The following is a 17,620-nucleotide window of genomic DNA, read 5'->3' as shown; positions in this document are numbered from 1 at the left end:
ATGAAACAAGAAGTCATTTGATCAATCAATAAAGTCATTAAAACCTGGTTTATACTTGTCTGTTTATGGATGTGTCGAGACACATCACCATTTTCTATCGACGCAATGGCTCTTTAACAAGCACACAAGGACCGACGGGGTAGAGTCCAATTTTGTATCCATCAAACACATGTTTGTGATTGGTCGACCAAACAGCACATTCTTTATGGCTTGATGCTACTTCCTGTAAATATGTCAACAGCGCCCTAGCTCCCATTGAACTCTGTTAACAAACGTTTTAGTTTCTTCATTAAGCGGTTCCAGCTACATTAAAAATCATTCTGTTGGTCATTGCTCCTTGAGTTGATTAAGAATAGAATAGAATAGAATAGAATAGAATAGAATAATCTTTATTTATCCCACAGTGGGGAAATTCACTTGTTACAGCAGCACCAACACTTAAAAGAATAGTTTGAAGAAAAATAATAAAAAAGGTACATGTACATACATATAGGCAGTACGCTAGTATTGTAGCCTTTGACCACTAAAAACCACAAATACAAAACAATGAAAAACTTTGGTTTCATCACCATGCAGCACTCTGTAAGGGACAAAGACATACTGTGTAAATCCAATAGTATACAAACATTGAACACATACTGAGTATTGCACTGATGTTACTAGCCTTTTTTCCAGGAAAAGTACTCCAGAGCAACTCAGACCAATGCAGCTCGGCCCGACCACTGTTTCCAAGGGCCAAGTTCGGTATTTTCCCTCTACTTTCTCCCCTATTTTAGTCCCTGCTCTGTTGAGGTACCTGGCAAGGCTGAGTCAAACCAGCATCGTGATTCAGGCTGCTGATTGGCAAGGGGTCCGAGTCACTGGTTGCTCCGGAGTTTTTTGCCTTGTGTTTCACTGCCTGCAGCCATTTCCTGGTTCAGACTCTGACCAAAAGCCACAAAACTGAGCAAAATGTCCAGCAACACCACTGTTTTTCAGCTGAGTTGTGTTTCTGTGGAGCAAACAAGTTACCTTACACTGTTTACTGATCACCTGATGTTATATGGTAAAGTCTGTGAACCCCCCAAGGCGTTCCCTTGCAAGGTGAGAGACATAGTCCCTTCAACGTGTCCTGAGTCTCTCTTTAGGTCTCCTCCCGGTTGGACGTGCCTGGAAAACCTCACCAGGGAGGCATCCTGATCAGATGTACAAGCCACCTCAACTGGCTCCTCTTGGTGTGGTGGAGCACAGACGGAATTTATTATAGGAAAATTCAATAAACAGTCTAACCTGAGGTATCAGAACTATAATACAGGTATTTTCATTTCAATGGTGGAAGCAAAACCCATAGCACACTTCTGCCAACTAGAGGTTGGCCTTTGAATTGCACAAAAAGAAAAGAAAATACACCAATATTTGAATGTCAATTTTTCCGTAAATTTGTTACACAGCTTTTGAATATCAATATAATATTGCAAGAAAAAATATCACGATAGATTGCCATATCAATATTTTCTTACATCCCTAGTCTCCACAGTGGAATGCAGAGTGTGGAAGGTTTTTTTTTAAGATGGAGGTCATCATCCCCAGCATCCTCCTTTCACACGTCTCAACTGTATCCAGCGGGCAACCCAGAACCGTTTACAAGCTTAAGTAAATGGACTGTTGTTGACCAGAGCTACTGCAATGGGAGGCAAAAGGTCTACACCCACTGATGTCCTTGTGGAGAATTGTGTTGCAATGCTGACACACACAAAAAGTATAAACTAGGCTCAAGCTGAACTTGATGGTTCACATGTACGGTGAACTAAAACACAAAAACTCACATCGGCCACACCTATTCAGATGCATTCTTACAAATAGGCTCAATGGACTATAGAGTATGGCTTGTGTTTTGTGTTATTTATCTGTGCGTCCGAGAGGAGAATTCTCTGAATAAAAGCGACTGCTTAACAAGCAACAAATGACACGTTGATCAGGGTGAGGGATGCAGCTTCAGAGTGCAGGCCTCTGAGCCAGCTGCTGCTCGTTACAGTACTGGAAATCAGCCACTAGAGAGACAGCCTCACACACAAAGACGGACTGTTTGCTTTCCACATTCATTTTTCAGATGACAAATAGACAGCGCGCAGAGGAACTAGAGGTCTGAGCTCATCAGGCAGGCTTTCAGAGTGGCCGCTTCTCAGATTTGAAATGTTCTTTAGCAAGACACCATCTTTAGTCACTGGATCCATAAAGAAAACAGAAACCTAAGCCTGGCTGCCCTCTCCTCGGGCTCTCCAGTAAACCTGTGCTCAACAAACGTCTGTTCGACAGCTGCAAAAGCCCCCGCTCCAAAAAACACAAGCGCGCCAACCTCCTAAACGCAAGTATGTGGATGAGAGTCAGATCCAACCGTCTGCAAACAACAGCCCTTTGAAAGCTGTGCTGCCATTTCATCCTTGAAAAATACTGTAGAGGCTCCAGTTTGAGCACATAAACACTGATTTCTATCTTTAACAGTGACTAATAACATTTCACCTTGAACAAATGTAGCTTGTGCACATGTAAGGTAAGAATGTTATCGACTGAGTTATAATTTTACTGCAAAGGGGATAACTTTTAAGGACACTGAATTTTCTCTGATTAACAACACAAGCATAAGGAAAAACACAGATACAATGTCACTAATTTCTGTGAACCTGAAGAAAGACACATGAAAACAGTCATGCCCAAACAGGCCTTTTGCTGTGTTTTAAGTTGAATGAGAAAGGCTTTCCAGTCAAACCTGTTGTTGGGGCAACTAAATATGGTGATGCTAGGAGAAGGGGGAAGGTTGACAGAAAAATACGTTTGGGCACCATGGCTGAGCTACAAGGCAATATTCTGCCTGAATTATAGAATCATCTTAATCTAAGAAGTCACATGATCGGCTGTCATCAGTTTTACTTTTATATTTTGAATGACTCAAGCTCATTAAGCTGTTGACAGGAGGCTGAGTCAAAGGCAGTGCACCTGGTCACATGTGGGTGCCTTTGCTGCCTCTATCTGGTGATGAATATGTTCTCGGAGAGTTGTCACTATACATCAGAGCTTCTTGCACAGCTGTAGATCTCCAGAAACAGGAAAAAAAATCCAAAAGAGGAGTGAAGGAGTCTAAAACCAGAGACCTGTGTCAACTTGGAGCACATAAACAGTAAAAATGTTATTAATCAATTTCTGCAGTAACAGAAAAAGGTAGATCAGAGCAGGAAATAAATCATCTTCTTTATCCTGCCTTCATCTTATTGCTAAAATCAAACAATAAGTTCCTGAAATGTTTTAGAAATAAAATAAAAATCTTTGTGTCATCAATCTTGTGAAAATGAACAGTTTAGTCTTCACTGTGACTTGTGGTCTTCAGGGTTCCCTTCCCCTCACATGATTATTTTCTCTTAATCTATGATCTTGACATTGGTGACCTCCAGTTTACAGCTTTTAGGTTCCATCCACCTGCACATGAAAATACCCGGTCTACTCTGTTCAAAACCTTTTATCAAGTTAAAACATTGTTGGTGATCAGAAAACCCAGACTGATCCAGTGTTGCAAAGTCATTCTTGGCATGCAGGTCATGAGGCAGGGTGGTCCAGAAAAATAAATCTAATCTTTAGAGAATATTCTTCCCGTCCCTGCAGCTAAATAAATAAATAAATAAATAAAAGCCCAAGGAATTCCTCACTGCACTTATTTTCAAAGGTCAAATTAAGATTTCATTATAACACCCTTCAATTATGTATGAATAAGAAAAAGTGGCGAGTCTTTGCCACAGCTTTTAAATAAAAAAAAATCTAAAGTTCATAAAAGAGTGGCAGAGGCTTGCCACATACCAAAGGGCATCACCCGAGAGGAGGAGGAGGTTGGCTGCTTTGTTCGCTGTACTCCAAGTGCAGCCAAGCATCCGAGATGTTACAGATACAGACACGGTACACCTGTAATTTGCCCGGCTGTCAGACTGTATGGTGGTAAATTACAGTATTCAGCAGGGATTATGGTTTTCAAGTCATCCAAAATGACGCTCAACATGCAGCCTCACAGATGACGACTCATACAAGAAAATGGACATAAATCTGCTTGTAAGTCAAATTAAAGAAAGGGAGGGAGTGAGGACTGAATCTGTCGTCCTTGGAATCCCCACACAGTGACAATCAATACCATGGAGAGGACAACAAGGGGTTTACAGTGATTTAGGAGACGTTTGCTGAATGTGCTTTTTGCTTTTGTTTCTCTGGTGAAGGTCACAGCATGGCAAAAGCATGTTAGAATGGGCTTTAAAGTTCTTTGGACTCTTACATAAAGCCTTTTAAAAGTCTCTGGTTGAAGAGAGCCTTGGAGTTCCTTCTCCACTTCAGTGCTGAAAATTATTCTTGGCATCAAACCACTTATAAAAGTTTAAAACGCATCTACTGCATTTGTACCACTTTACACCCAACTGTCCAAAATGATGCCGCAAAATGCCATTTACTGAGGAGTCATCAAGCCAAGCCATCTTTGTCTCTCTGTGGGGAGCATTCCACAGCCTAGAAGAAATACACCATCCTAGATGCTTTATGACTGTTTGTGTTAGAGCTGAAACAACTAATCGATTTAATCGATTATTAAAATAGTTAACAACTTTTTTAGTCATCGATTAGTTGTTTAATAATCATATTTTACCGCATAAAGTCTATTTTTTTACCACAATCTGACATCGGTTACAATCTGTTAAATTTGCCGCCAGTGTGTGGCAGTAATGAGCCACTGATCTACCAGTGGAGCCGTAGAAGAAGAAATGAGCCAATAAGTGCCCTCGGTTTTCATGACGTATCACGTTACTGACGCTCATCTTGCTGTGAGAGATGGCGGATCAACAAGAAATACGGAAGAAAAATAGAAGCAACAAAACAAGAGAAACCCCGGACAAAAACCTCACGAGTATGGGAGCACTTCACTAGATGCCTTGAAAAGACCGGTGACCTGCAAAATATGCAAAAACCATGGCACGACGGAAGCACGACGTCCCTAAGTGAACATTTGAGACGAAAACGTGGGGGCTGATGCAGCAGAGGAATGTCCGGTAAGTAACAGAAAATAAACAAGCTAACGCAGATCACATTTGGGACTTAGTGTTAGCTAAGTTCGTTATAGTGGATGTTAAACATGTTTTTTTTTTGCCACGTCAGTTTACGGTGTTCTACTTCTGATTGACTAGATGCAATCGTGAATCTCCGTGTTGTGAATCATGCACTTGCCAAATTTAGCACGTCTGTTTATAAGAATGTTCTCGTTAAGAGAAAAACGGCACAAACCCATAACTATGTTCCTCATTCAAAAAAGGACAACTCCGCAGAGAAAAATATACAGACGAGCTGTGTCCAGGTGAATATAACGCGGCATAGTTGTACGCTTTCAATTTTTAAATACAGGAGAAATTCAGAAAGCCCTTTTTTTAACTATTAAAAGGCTGTTTTACTATCTAACGCTGTAAAACGCCTCACAACACATTTTTGTCAAAATAAATGATCACTGTATATTGTTAATTAATTCAAATAATGTAATATTGATTTAGTGTTGTAGTGTGTGTGCTGCTTTATTTTATATGTGCACTTAATTCAGTTTATTTGTGTTTCTTATGCAGAAAAAAACAAGCAACGATGGACAACTACATGGGGAACAAGACACTCACCCCCAGCAATGCATACCACTTACAAACTCTATTCCAGATTCTACATTATTTTTTATGGAATTTACCTCTTATATTTTGATGCCAAAAAATTATTCTGGACTGATATTTTGCACTGTTTAGCTCATTTTACACTGCTGACTGTGTTCATGTGCAATAAAATAGATTGCAGTCAACTGCACAATTCTCTTATGTTTTTCTTTTTCTTAACTGAAATGTATTCATCACTTGTATAGGTTAAATAGCTAAACAATAACAAACCGATTAATCGAAAAAATAATCGACAGATTAATCGATTATGAAAATAATCGATAGTTGCAGCCCTAGTTTGTGTTATCAGTGGCCAGAAGATCGCATAGTCCCACCTGAGGTCTCACATTTGATGATAAAAAAAAGTACACCGATGAATACTAAAAACACACACATCCATTGAGATTTTAAGGGTCTTGGTGACCTTTATGTGAAGGAACAGTTGGCGTTTATGTCAGATTCACCTGCAGTTTGCTGGACAAAGTGCTGCTCTGAGAGGTGGAGGAGGTTGCATACTTTAAAACAGGGCTGCTCTTTTCATTTGTGATTGTTTGAGGTAACTCACTTCTGTTACTTCAGCAAGCCGAGTACAGAAATCTCTATTCACAATGGACAGAGCGGAGGTGGGAGATGTGGTTCAGGTCCTTCATAGGGTTGGCTAACCTCTCCCCAAACAGACAAAAAAATACAGGAAACTAAAGCTCAGACCCACCCAGGAGCCACGCTTTATCCTGAAAGTGTAACTTTTACTATGAAATGTATGAAATCTGTTGGGTATGCAAGCAGACATATGGATTACCTTTGGTAAAAAAACAAAAAAACAAAGGAGCATAAGCAAATGTGTCATTTTAGGCAGGAAATGAGTAAACTGCTTCATCAAAATGCCTTGCTGGATGGGTTTATTCTTAGAGACGCTACACGCTAAACTAACATTCCTCAGACTGAGCCAGAAAATAACTATGTTAATTAAAGCTGTGATTCATAACCCAAAAGGGGACTTTATGAGTGATTCTGTGTGAATGTGAGGTTATCCTCAGCATTTGGATGGTTAACCTCCTTTACACCGGCCACATGGTTCTTACAAGAACAAGTCGTAAAACTTGGATTTGAATAAATTATAATGGTGCAAATCAGTCTAGCTGAGAATGCTGAAAAGCTAAAGAGGTTTGTGTTCAAAGAGAAGCTATTATGTTTCACAGCTTCAGCAGCCACTACTGAAACTGAATCTTATTTCACGCCTTCACTCAAAAGCCTAAAGCTCATTCCTTCAGGAGGTTTGGTTTTGTACTTCATTTAAATTTGACTGACTTGCTGTCATTAGCTCCTGCAAGTATTATAGGATTAGTCATGAGATCGTCTTCATGATCAACAGCTGACAATCATCCTGCTGATTTAATCAGATCTAATACTTTATATTTAGAGTTAAATGGTGCTGCACGATTGAGTTAAAAGGTGGTCAAATAACAATTGTTTAGTGAATGAGAACTGTATTTTATTGATGCAGTTTTTACTGAATGTAGTATATGTTGTAACTTTGTAATAAGTACTTTATTACACAATGTATTGCATTTTTATTTTGATTATTTAAAGAAATGTGATTTTTTTACATTAAAAATGAAGGCTGAACAATTCTGGAAAGTAATATAATTGCATATTTTTTCTTCAATATTACAATTGCGATTTAATTCACGATTATTTTCTCAAGGGTCTTTTCTCATATTTTTCAACTAACGAAAGCAAAAAAAATCTATGTAACTTGTACCAAATAAAAACAAGTTTATGTATCTACAAATTTATCTAAAATGATAAATGATAAATGACCCACACTTGTATAGCGATTCTCAGAGTAAGGACTCCAAAGCGCTTTACAACAAGTGTATTAGTCTACATAAACACTAGCAAGTAAAGACAGCATTTTGTATTTGAAGGTGCAATGCTTTGGAGCCAGGAGCAAATCTCTTGAAGGAGCATAGGTATTAGCATCAACTGTGAAAGTTTATTTGCAGGATAGAAGTGTGTCCCATTTATTGAAAGTCTTTAGTTTTTACAGTTTTTGACGTCTTGTCCATGCAGAGCTTCCGTAGTTCAGTTACATCCATAGCCGCCGGCAAAAGTCAGTGGAGTTTATGTCTCTTACGGTTTTCCAGCTTTACTAAAATATCAGTCTGTACTTATTTGATAGATGGCAGTTGGCTGGTTGCCTAGGAGATACATCATCAGGAACCACAAAGACGTGTTCCAATGTTCATGTTCTACCAAGGAGTGTGTTTTACGTTTGTTAGCCGTTTAGCTAGCCGAGTAAGGATACATTGGGGGTGTCTTGTAGCCTAGCCTTGGTCAAAAATTTCCCAGAATGCACTGTGGTATTTTCAAAAGGATGCTGGATCAGAAGCTGGCAGCTACTTCAGGGGCAAATTTCAAGTTTAAAAGTAAGTCAAGTAATTTAAAATGTTTTTTTTTTTAGATCCAAAGAAGTTATTTATTGTTGGTTAGTTGCTTAGTAGTTTCAGCTTCGGCGGCTAGCGGGTTGTATCTCACTTATATATTTAACAAATTTATACAAATTTTAAAAAGTAAAAGGCTTGTTATATATTTATATTGAAACTTATACATATAAAATATAGTGTTATCCCCCACGTCACGTGACGTTACGTGACCGCCGTGAAAGCCGCGGTCACGTGATGCAAGTCTGTTCCATTTAACTGTTTTCTTTGACCAAGGAAGGACAAGTGTCCTCGTAAGTAACACGCCTGGCCTCACAAGACATCGCCTCGCAAGACCAGGCGCCTTGACATTGAGAAACATCAACAGTTTTTGACCGGCAGTCCGCCGGCAGAAGTACTGACTGCGTGTTGTTTTACAGCAGTATCATGTAGACCTCATTGACATAAATACATAGCTGTCCCATTGGGCACTGGAGAGTGTAACAGCGTCGTTGCCATATTGAATGTGTCTCCTCACTCTTCAAAGTCAATGCAGAGTGGGCAACTATGCCTGTTTTTGTGCAGCCTACAGTTAGAACAACAGGCGTACTATTGAAAACAGATCATTCATAGGCATACCAAGCCTTTAGGTGGCAGTAGTTCCCCAATTCCTCTCCATCTTTGACAATAAAACCCTCCTTGGACTTGGAATAACTAGGTGGTGGGTAGGGTAGGACAATTTTAGCCATTTTTTCCACCACCAATTGTCATTTCAATAAATGTCGATAGGCGATTTATTTGTGCATGTGACTGAGCAACGTCATGATACATGAACTGATTTAAAAATACAGTAGAAGTCCAAACACTGTTTTTTTTAATAGAAGAGTGACATAAACGGCTCATATTAAGCACAGTGAAATTGTTAAAAAGAAGCCACATCGTTGTTTCCCTGTGGTGCCCAATATTGTGGTATTTTATTTAAGCAAAATGTTTTTTTGTTTTGTTTTCTGAACAAAGGCTGCTGGGTTTCTTTCTTTTGAGTTTGAATAGGAAATGAAATAAATTGCTGCAGCATTTAGACGCACTCTGAAGAGGCAGCAATTGCTCACAGCCAGAGGTAGGGATGGGTACCGAATTCGGTACTTTTTAAGGTACCGACAAAATTCCATAGTATCGACCGAGCACCGATTCACTTCATTTGAAACGGTGCCTCGTTTCGGTACCCGTCCTTCACAACGAGAACTTTCCTAGTCAGCTGCGCATGTGCAAGAGTGTTATGTCATCGGTCGCTGCGAGTGAGTTGTAAACAGAGCAGCATGGGTAGAAAGAACGCTCGCTAAAGCTTGGGTCCACTTCACTAAATGTGATGGGTAACTGGGTGATGAAACAAGCGGCAACGATATAAGTGAGACAGCCTCATCTTAATCTGCTCCGGTAGGTAAATAAAATGTTTAAGATAACGTTAGCTTGATTTGTTAGCTTCCGTTCCGCTAATGGTGCGTTCGCTTTCTCCTCAGAACTCCGAAATTCCGGCTAGAAGAACATGAACGCGCTCTAAAGTTTGGCTTCACTTTACTAAATGCGGCGGGTGATTGGGTGAAGATGAAACCAGCGACAACGATCTAAGTGTGAGAAATCATTGTTTAAATCTGCTCCAGCAGTTAAATAAACTGTTTAAGATAACGTTAGCTTGATATGTTAGCTTCCTATGCCACCAATGTTATCATCTAATGGTGCGTTCGCTTTCTCCTCGGAAATTCTAACTTCCCAGTAGGAAAAATTGAATGAAAAAAGACGGCAAAAGGAATGAAGATACACAGTAAATTTAGTTCACAGTAAGGTGTTTGCTTCAGTTTAATTATCAGCTTATAAAACTACAAGGACGATGTTAAAATACAAACAGTTGTATGTTATTTATCGTGATATTTATCAAATATGGTTATAAATTGAGAAAAAATATATGTTTAATTATAAAAGAGAATTAAAATATTAAACACTCAAAAGTATCGAAAATTGGTACCGTTAAGTACCCGTATCGATTCGTAGGTACCGGGAATTAGTACCGTATCGATTCAAATGTCAAAGGTACCCATCCCTAGCCAGAGGTCACATGACCCATTTATCCCTGTCACTTTCGTTTTTAAAAATAATAATCATTCAATTTCCATTCATTTTTAATCTATATTAAGTCCAAACAAGCGGATCAGAGTACCCCATATTAATTAACATAAATTAGGAGCATTTCACCTGCTGTGGCCCCAACGCACATTCCTTCTGCTCCGTGTAAACCTGAACTGATCACCCGCAGCCTGTGCATAATCAAATGTCTCTAAGGAGATTGCTGAAGAAGTCATGAGGTTCTGGACTTTTGCCTCGGACAGACTTGTGGCTTTAAATATTGTTCTGGATGAATCCGTACTCTGCTGACCCACTTGAAGCAGGTGCTGAATAATGAGCGCTACTTGAGCCAAAAGTTTAAAAGTATGTTTCTCCAAATAAAATAACCAGAAGTATACCAGACTCTCTGAAAGATAGAAGGGTTGCCACTTTCCACTCGATACTGCGCTCTTGCGCACAATGTCGAGTGCATCACAGGTGCTCTCCCCGGTGCTCTCCCAGCTCCTCCCCATTACGCCGCTTGCATGTACACTGTCAGCAGCAAGATGTGGAGAAAGTGAGAGATAATGCTCAGGGGTCTCATTTATCAAACATTGCGTAGAATCCTTACTAAAACCGCACTTAAGCTCAGCAAAAAAAAAAAAGTACTTACGCCAAGTAGGTTTGTGATCCATCAAACATGGAGTACGCACAGCTGCACTCAATCTCTGCTTCATAAATAAGAGACTAACGAGAAAGAAAGGTTCTCAGCTGCTTTTTAGTCACATCCCGCCCTCAACACGCCCACTTTCTGCCACAAATGGTCAATGCAAAGTGCCTTGTGAATCTCATGCATATACATAAGCCGGCTTGTTGCAGCATTTCGATCACGACCGCAGATCAAGGAAGCGCTATTTCACAAGCAGAAGTTGAGGTACTTGTGGGTGAGGTGGAGAAATGAAAGGAAGTGCTTTTGCAAAACAAATAAAGAGAGAATCCACGGAGTGACACAGCATTGCTGAAGCTGTCAATGTTGTGAATTCTTCAGAGAGATCTACGTATGGCGGATATAAAAAAAATGGTCCAATCGGGATTCGATGCCAAGACTCCCAGGTGAAAGTCACGAGCGCTAACCAGTCACCCAAACGGAGATCTCCCTTGTCCACGTAGCCAGGGTGCATGATCAATCGGGTCACAGTGACAGGACGCACACACTGTCACAGATGCATGACATTCTGTCTCAATCTGTCCCCCTGCTGATATTCTGCATTCTGTATTCCGTGCTTCAGGCTGTGTGTGTGAGTGTGTGGTGTGTGTGTGTGTGTGTGTGTGTGTGTGTGTGTGTGTGTGTGTGTGTGTGTGTGTGTGTGTGTGTGTGTGCGCGCGCGTGAGTGTGGGGGGTCTTGTTCTGTGTGAAAACGCAGCAGTACAAGTGATAATGCTGCAGGATTTCATAATTTTATCCTTCTCAGCAGCAGCACTGCAGGTGCTCTCCATGTCCAAAATGTGCATAAGCCAGGTCCTTAGTCAACTTAAAGTTGTGCACATTTTTCCGCTAAGTTTTCTTTCATAAATCCCAAAGTTTGCATGGAAAGTTGCTTATGCAGTTTTCCGACCCCGTTTTGTGCGTAAGCAAGCTTGATCAATGAGGCCCCTGATGTGCTGTTGATGGAGTTTTTCTTGTTTTTCTTTTTACCTCTGCGATGTTCTCTGTGCGTAACGTGTAAAATATATGTCATTAACAAACATGCACGGCCAAATAAATAAATAAAACGAATAAAAAGACCACCTCTTGTAAAAACAATCGTAATGTCATCGGTGATGGTCGAATAATAAGTCCCGTTGCCCAACCCTAGTGGTGGGCGATTGTCCTTAACTCATTCACTGCCATTGACGACTGAAGTCGTTATTTGCATTTTTTACTGTGTGGGTGTCGGAACGAGCCCCCGCACCGTGAGGACAAACATCCCAGCTCTAAAGTCGATGTTCATCTGCATACGACACACGTCACATGATTGGGAAGCAGAAAATCCATGTGTTAAGCCGGGCGTACACTGTGTGACTTTTTCACTTTTTTGAGCCGAGTTTCCAGTCGTGCGAGAATCCACGACATCGGGGCGAGTTTTGCGCCGAGCGGCCGTGTAGTGTACAGGGGGTTACGAGAGGCGATTAACACCACGTGACCAGCTGCCGATCAGCAGTCGTGAGGTCGCATGGACTTCTGGAGTGTTTAATATTTCGCTCGTCCCTCGTGAGGATATCGCACTGTTGAAGCAGCGCTGCGAGCAGCTGCAACACAAAAAGTATCAGAACCGCTCACGGCGCATGCGCGCGCAATCCTGCATCAACGCCGGTTGCTCGCTATTTCCCTAATAACACACGCTGTTCGTTTTTGTTTCTACACGTTTTTTTACTCACATAGATTGTCAAGAAAGCGTGTTTGTCATGTTCATGTCAAATTAAACTGATCACAAAACACAGATTTACTCTCTTTATTTCGTTTTCCTCATCCAACCCCCATAAATCCCTGTGTGTCCTCCTGCAGCACTCCCTAAGGACAACAGGCAAGACAAAAAAGTCTGACGTGTTGAGTAAAAACTGCTATTTTTAGCACATTTTTAGGGCCGACGTGTTGCTACCAGACGTACAGTGTGAGCAGTCAGGTCGCATCCTAGAACTGGGTCGTACAGTGTGAGCACATGACTCGTGAGATCTGCTCTGCGAGGAAGTCGTACAGTTTGAGCTGAAGCTGAACGCTGCGAGTGAAAAAGTCGCACAGTGTACGCCCGGCTTTAGGAGATTGTTTTGGGCTGCTGCTGTAAAAAAGGTGAGGCCAATCCCAATGCGACAACGGATTATGAAAGAATGGATAACGCTTGAAATGCGCAGATTATTCCTGATGTAAGAGACGAGTCTACTCTTTGTTTTGGTAGTTTTGGCGTTGATGTCATCCTAGCACGCAATGTTCTGTGACTCTTAAAAAAAAACTGTGAAAATGCAGAACAAAGCTGGCAGTGAAGGGCTTTTCTGATCAGGAAACGGCCGCCAGTGTTCTATGTAGAGCAGTAACTGAACAAGTGAGTGTTAACACAGGTCACACACGTGATGTCAGAACATTTTTTCGTGGGCAGTGATGTTGAAAAATCTTAAACCCTGGTTCTTTACAAGCACATGCTGACAAAGAATTTTCAAACCTCCGCTTGATTGGAGGTTTCTGAAATAACCTTTTTTTTATGTAGTTTATCATCACTTCATAGAAAAATATCTTAGTTTTGCTGGATGACTGGCTACACGCTATGCATGCACAGGGCCTTAGTGTTAGAATCTGTCCATTCTCTGCAACAGTTGGGGGTATTCCACCTTCATCCAGTAGGACAGAAAAGCAGGAACCTGTTTAGTGTTACTGTAAGTCCTTTGTTTAGAAAAATGATTTACTTGCACCTTCTGCAACAGTGTATGGCAGACTGCCCCACTGACTGACATCTGTAGCAGTGAGTAGCCCTACCTCACATTGTTTGTTGTCCAATAGCAAGCGGCAGAGATGGGAATTGTGGCTTCAACAAGTCATGTCCATGTCGTGTTTTGTTCTGCTCAGCAACAAAACAAGGTGATTTCAATCAGCACGGTGAATGAACCTGGTTCAGCTGCTGAGCAGAACAAAAAGACGACATGGAGATGACTTGTTGATGCCACAATTTCCCACCTATGGCAAGTGAAGACAACCGTAGATTCCACTGCATGACTGAGCTCCATCTATGGGTCGTGGCCAGACTAAATATTTACGTATATAGGAAAGCTTGCCAGACTATGGTCAGCATGGTGTGGTTCTTAACCCAACCAAGCTGTTGCAGGATTACCTTTACGGCAAGTTTACATTGGGTATACTTTGGCTGAATAAATATCTAGTTATTTAGAAGTCATTAGGTTCAAACTTTGCCTTTCCTAATTTTTTTTCTTTTTACACAAAAACATTGAACATAAAAAAAAGAGATGTAATCAATCCATGCAGTTCTCCATTGCACCTCTAGGAGAATTTCTCCAGATAAATACTTCTTGAGAATTAGTGACTTTGCCACGCATGAATCATACACCACACAGGGCAGATGGTAGCCATTACAGTACAGCAATGTCTCTACACGGTAATAAGATCACACACAAGGGTGGATCAAAAACTGTGAGGAGATGATGATTAAAATTAGGTGGTAATCATTTCACCAACAACACAGACAACGTGATTATTTCAAAAGGTGATGAAAGATGATCTTCAAAAAGGGCAGCCAAAGCAAAAAACTTGAGAATGAATGTGAGTAGCCTTTATTTATGCAGAAAATCATATTTTTAACAAAAAACTAAATTTATCTAGACATTTTTTATTAAATAAAAAATATGGGAATGAGATGTTAAAAAAAGAAAACATGTCTGAGAGGCTGTTTCTATTTAAAACACCAAGCTCCCCCAAATCCCCTCCTTCTCCTCTCTCTTGCTCGCTCTCTGCCAGAGGCCTTGTTTAATTGGCACAGATTCTCCCCGACTCCCAAACAAAATCGCTGCGTAAGTGTTTCCACTCTGCTACCCCTATCATGCCCTTACAGTAGCACAGCTCGTAGGGGAGCTTAGCACAGTTTTTCTCTAGAAGTCTGTTCTCGCAAGGGACACAGAAATACCAGTGACTAGCTGCGTTTTCATGTGGCAAATTTCCTCAATCCGATTGAAATCTTGGTTGATCGGAATTTCCGAATCTCTGTTCACATGGACACGAACTGAAATGATCCGATCATGCCGTGCGTACATATGCACCAAGCATTTAATCCGATTAAATAGGTTGAGCATGCGCAGAGTTGCCTTTCACGAAAGAAAAATTGTAAACAAACGCCATGAAACGAAAAGAAAAATGTAAAAACAGAAATAACTATTCTTCCTGCTTTCCTGATCCATTTATTCAATTTAATATTTTTATTTAGCTCATAGAAGTTACGTTTTCTTCAGTGAATAACTGCAGATATATGCTTTGCTGCATTTTATTGTTGATTAAAATAAGGGAGGGTTATGTCTGCCTCTTGATCAGCTGGTCCGCAGGTCTGAATTGACAGCTGTTGCGCTGCGCTGCGGCAGAGCGGGGGGGGGGGGGTTAGCCTCATGTTTTATTACTGAGCTCTGTTGTGGCTTATTATTAATAACATGTGACGATCAGCTGAAACTGTTGAGAAAAATCTGTTCAAACAAAATAACAGAAGATGTTCAGAAAGTTTAGAAGCCTGTGTTCATCATTAACGAACCGCATCTCAGGTCATCTGCGTTTACGTGCTTTTAACGAACACGGACTTTACTGTCGTCCAGAGTATTTAACCGAGGACGTTTTCCTACCCAACATCAGCCTCCAATCAGGTCTGTAAAACCCAGATTATCCTGTGTTCTTTACAAGCGCGTCTCCATCACCTGCTGCAGAAGCTGCTGTGTTCAAAGCTGACAGAAACGGGGATCCGTGCGCTGCAACCCCCGCGATAAACCTGCGTATTTCCAGTAAAGATTTGAACATCTTTGTCGAATGATTTGTGCAATAATCAGATTTTTATTTTACTTCCACAAAATGCAAGTTCTGAATTAAATATTACTGAAACGGGACGGCTTGTTGTCGGATTTAAAAGCCGCCGCTCGTTAATTACACCGTCATTTTTGAAGTCAGGCAGTCCAAATAACAGCGGAGAGGCCCGCTGGCTGTTACACACATGCGCAGTGGGCATTATTTTACCCCAACAATCCGAATGGCTGTGTACATGCACGTCAATCGGAATGAAGAACGGAATAAACCACCTCTCTCAATCGGATTGAAATTTCAATCCGATCGGGCCGAATCGGATCAGAATATTCTGATTGACATGTTTACATGCAGAATTTTCAATCTGAATGGGCATTCAATCCGATTAAATATGCGCATGTAAACGTGGCTACTGACTCATCTTAAGTGTCTACAATGACTAACATCTCAGGAGTCCAAGTCATAGACAGCACAGGAAGCTTGAGGCTTAATTAAACCTGAATGGTCATATAATGTGAGTCAGCCAGAGGGATACTGTGCAAAATTCTTGTTCTGCTCCTCACAAACAGACCAGTCTTTGTTTGTGAGGCATTAGTCGAGCGGATGCGAGTCAGGCATTCTGCTGCAGAAGCCAGTGTGCCTCCGTCTTCCTGCTCAGTCTCAGAGGTGTTGAGAACTTCCCAAAGCACATTCCAGTCGAAGATAGACACAAGGAATAACAGTTCAGCGAGGACTTAGGAATTCAAAGTGGCTCCCAGGGAAAAAGTCATCTACTTATGAAGGCAGTATCAGATTGGAGCAATTTAGGGAAACATTTCAAGAATAAATAAATCCAGTTTTCTTAATTGCATTGATTCAGGCATCCTAAAAGTGACAAATTATTTCTTTATTAAATTATTTCACGGTTACTAAAGATTCCTAAAGTCTTATATATACACGGTTACTGAAAAGTAGTTCCCATTGCTGCACACCGCATTATACTGGGAAAGCCACATTTGCTCCACCCCAGACAAAACGGGCCACTTGCGCACAAACACACACACACACACACACACACACACACACACACACACGCACACACACACACACACAAAAAGACTTTGGCTTTGCAAAGAGCCTGAAAGTTTTTTGGCAGGTCACCACCATTTCTAAATGGTAAACAATATAGAGGGTATTTTTAGGAGACACTTGGCCTCAATTTGATACTCTAAAGTCCTTTGGTCTATTTTAGGTCTGGTGCTGCATGAACGAAGACAACTCACACTCCACCTTCATAATAAGGCTAAAAAACCACAGAAGATTGTCTCAATATGTTAGTGTGGGAGTCTACATGTGTCTGTGCTCAAATTTGCTGAAGAATTCTCAACAATGAGAAGAACACATGGCCAAGGACAAAACCAATGCACTAAAACCATTGCCTCACTGAAGTGGTAAAATATTAAATCTAATACCGGTTCATAAAAACAGAGATGTGTTTAAGCAGTTTTTGATGAGGTCATGACATCTGATGTGTGGTTTTATTTATTTCCCTTGACAGTAGTTGACCATTTTTAAAAATAATTGCTGTACATATGACAGACAAATTCCCCACTATCATTAGAGGGAGTGAAACGTGGATTAGACCAGGCCAAAAAGAGAAGATAACGGTAGATTAGCAGATGGATCTGAGAAAAAAATGCCCTTTTAGTCGATTCAGAAATGAAGAGGAGGAAGCTCAACAAAAATAAACCATTTATGCAGTCACAGAACTCTCTCCAGCCCTTTGAAAGAGAGAATTAAAATTTTCCATCACTATTTAAGTTAATGCATTCTGTGGCTGATTCCTCTGTTAACTTTAGTCCAAATTCAGGATATAACTATCATTTGCAGCAGACGCA

At 40.7% G+C, this 17,620-nt stretch overlaps 1 protein-coding gene and 1 long non-coding RNA gene across 2 annotated transcripts in view; one reads left to right on the top strand and one right to left on the bottom strand.

The window, feature by feature from the left end:
• ankrd50 (ankyrin repeat domain 50) overlaps nt 1–17,620 on the bottom strand; it is a 48,054-nt gene that overhangs the window by 9,140 nt on the left and 21,294 nt on the right. The window lies entirely within an intron of this gene.
• LOC129162916 (uncharacterized) lies at nt 3,842–5,835 on the top strand. Its single transcript, XR_008562912.2, has 2 exons — nt 3,842–5,051; nt 5,613–5,835. It is a non-coding gene; the product is annotated as an uncharacterized lncRNA (long non-coding RNA).

This window comes from Nothobranchius furzeri, chromosome 1, assembly GCF_043380555.1.
Source record: "Nothobranchius furzeri strain GRZ-AD chromosome 1, NfurGRZ-RIMD1, whole genome shotgun sequence".
NCBI classification, from domain to species: Eukaryota; Metazoa; Chordata; class Actinopteri; order Cyprinodontiformes; family Nothobranchiidae; genus Nothobranchius; species Nothobranchius furzeri.
This window is presented reverse-complemented; position numbering and strand designations above follow the sequence as displayed.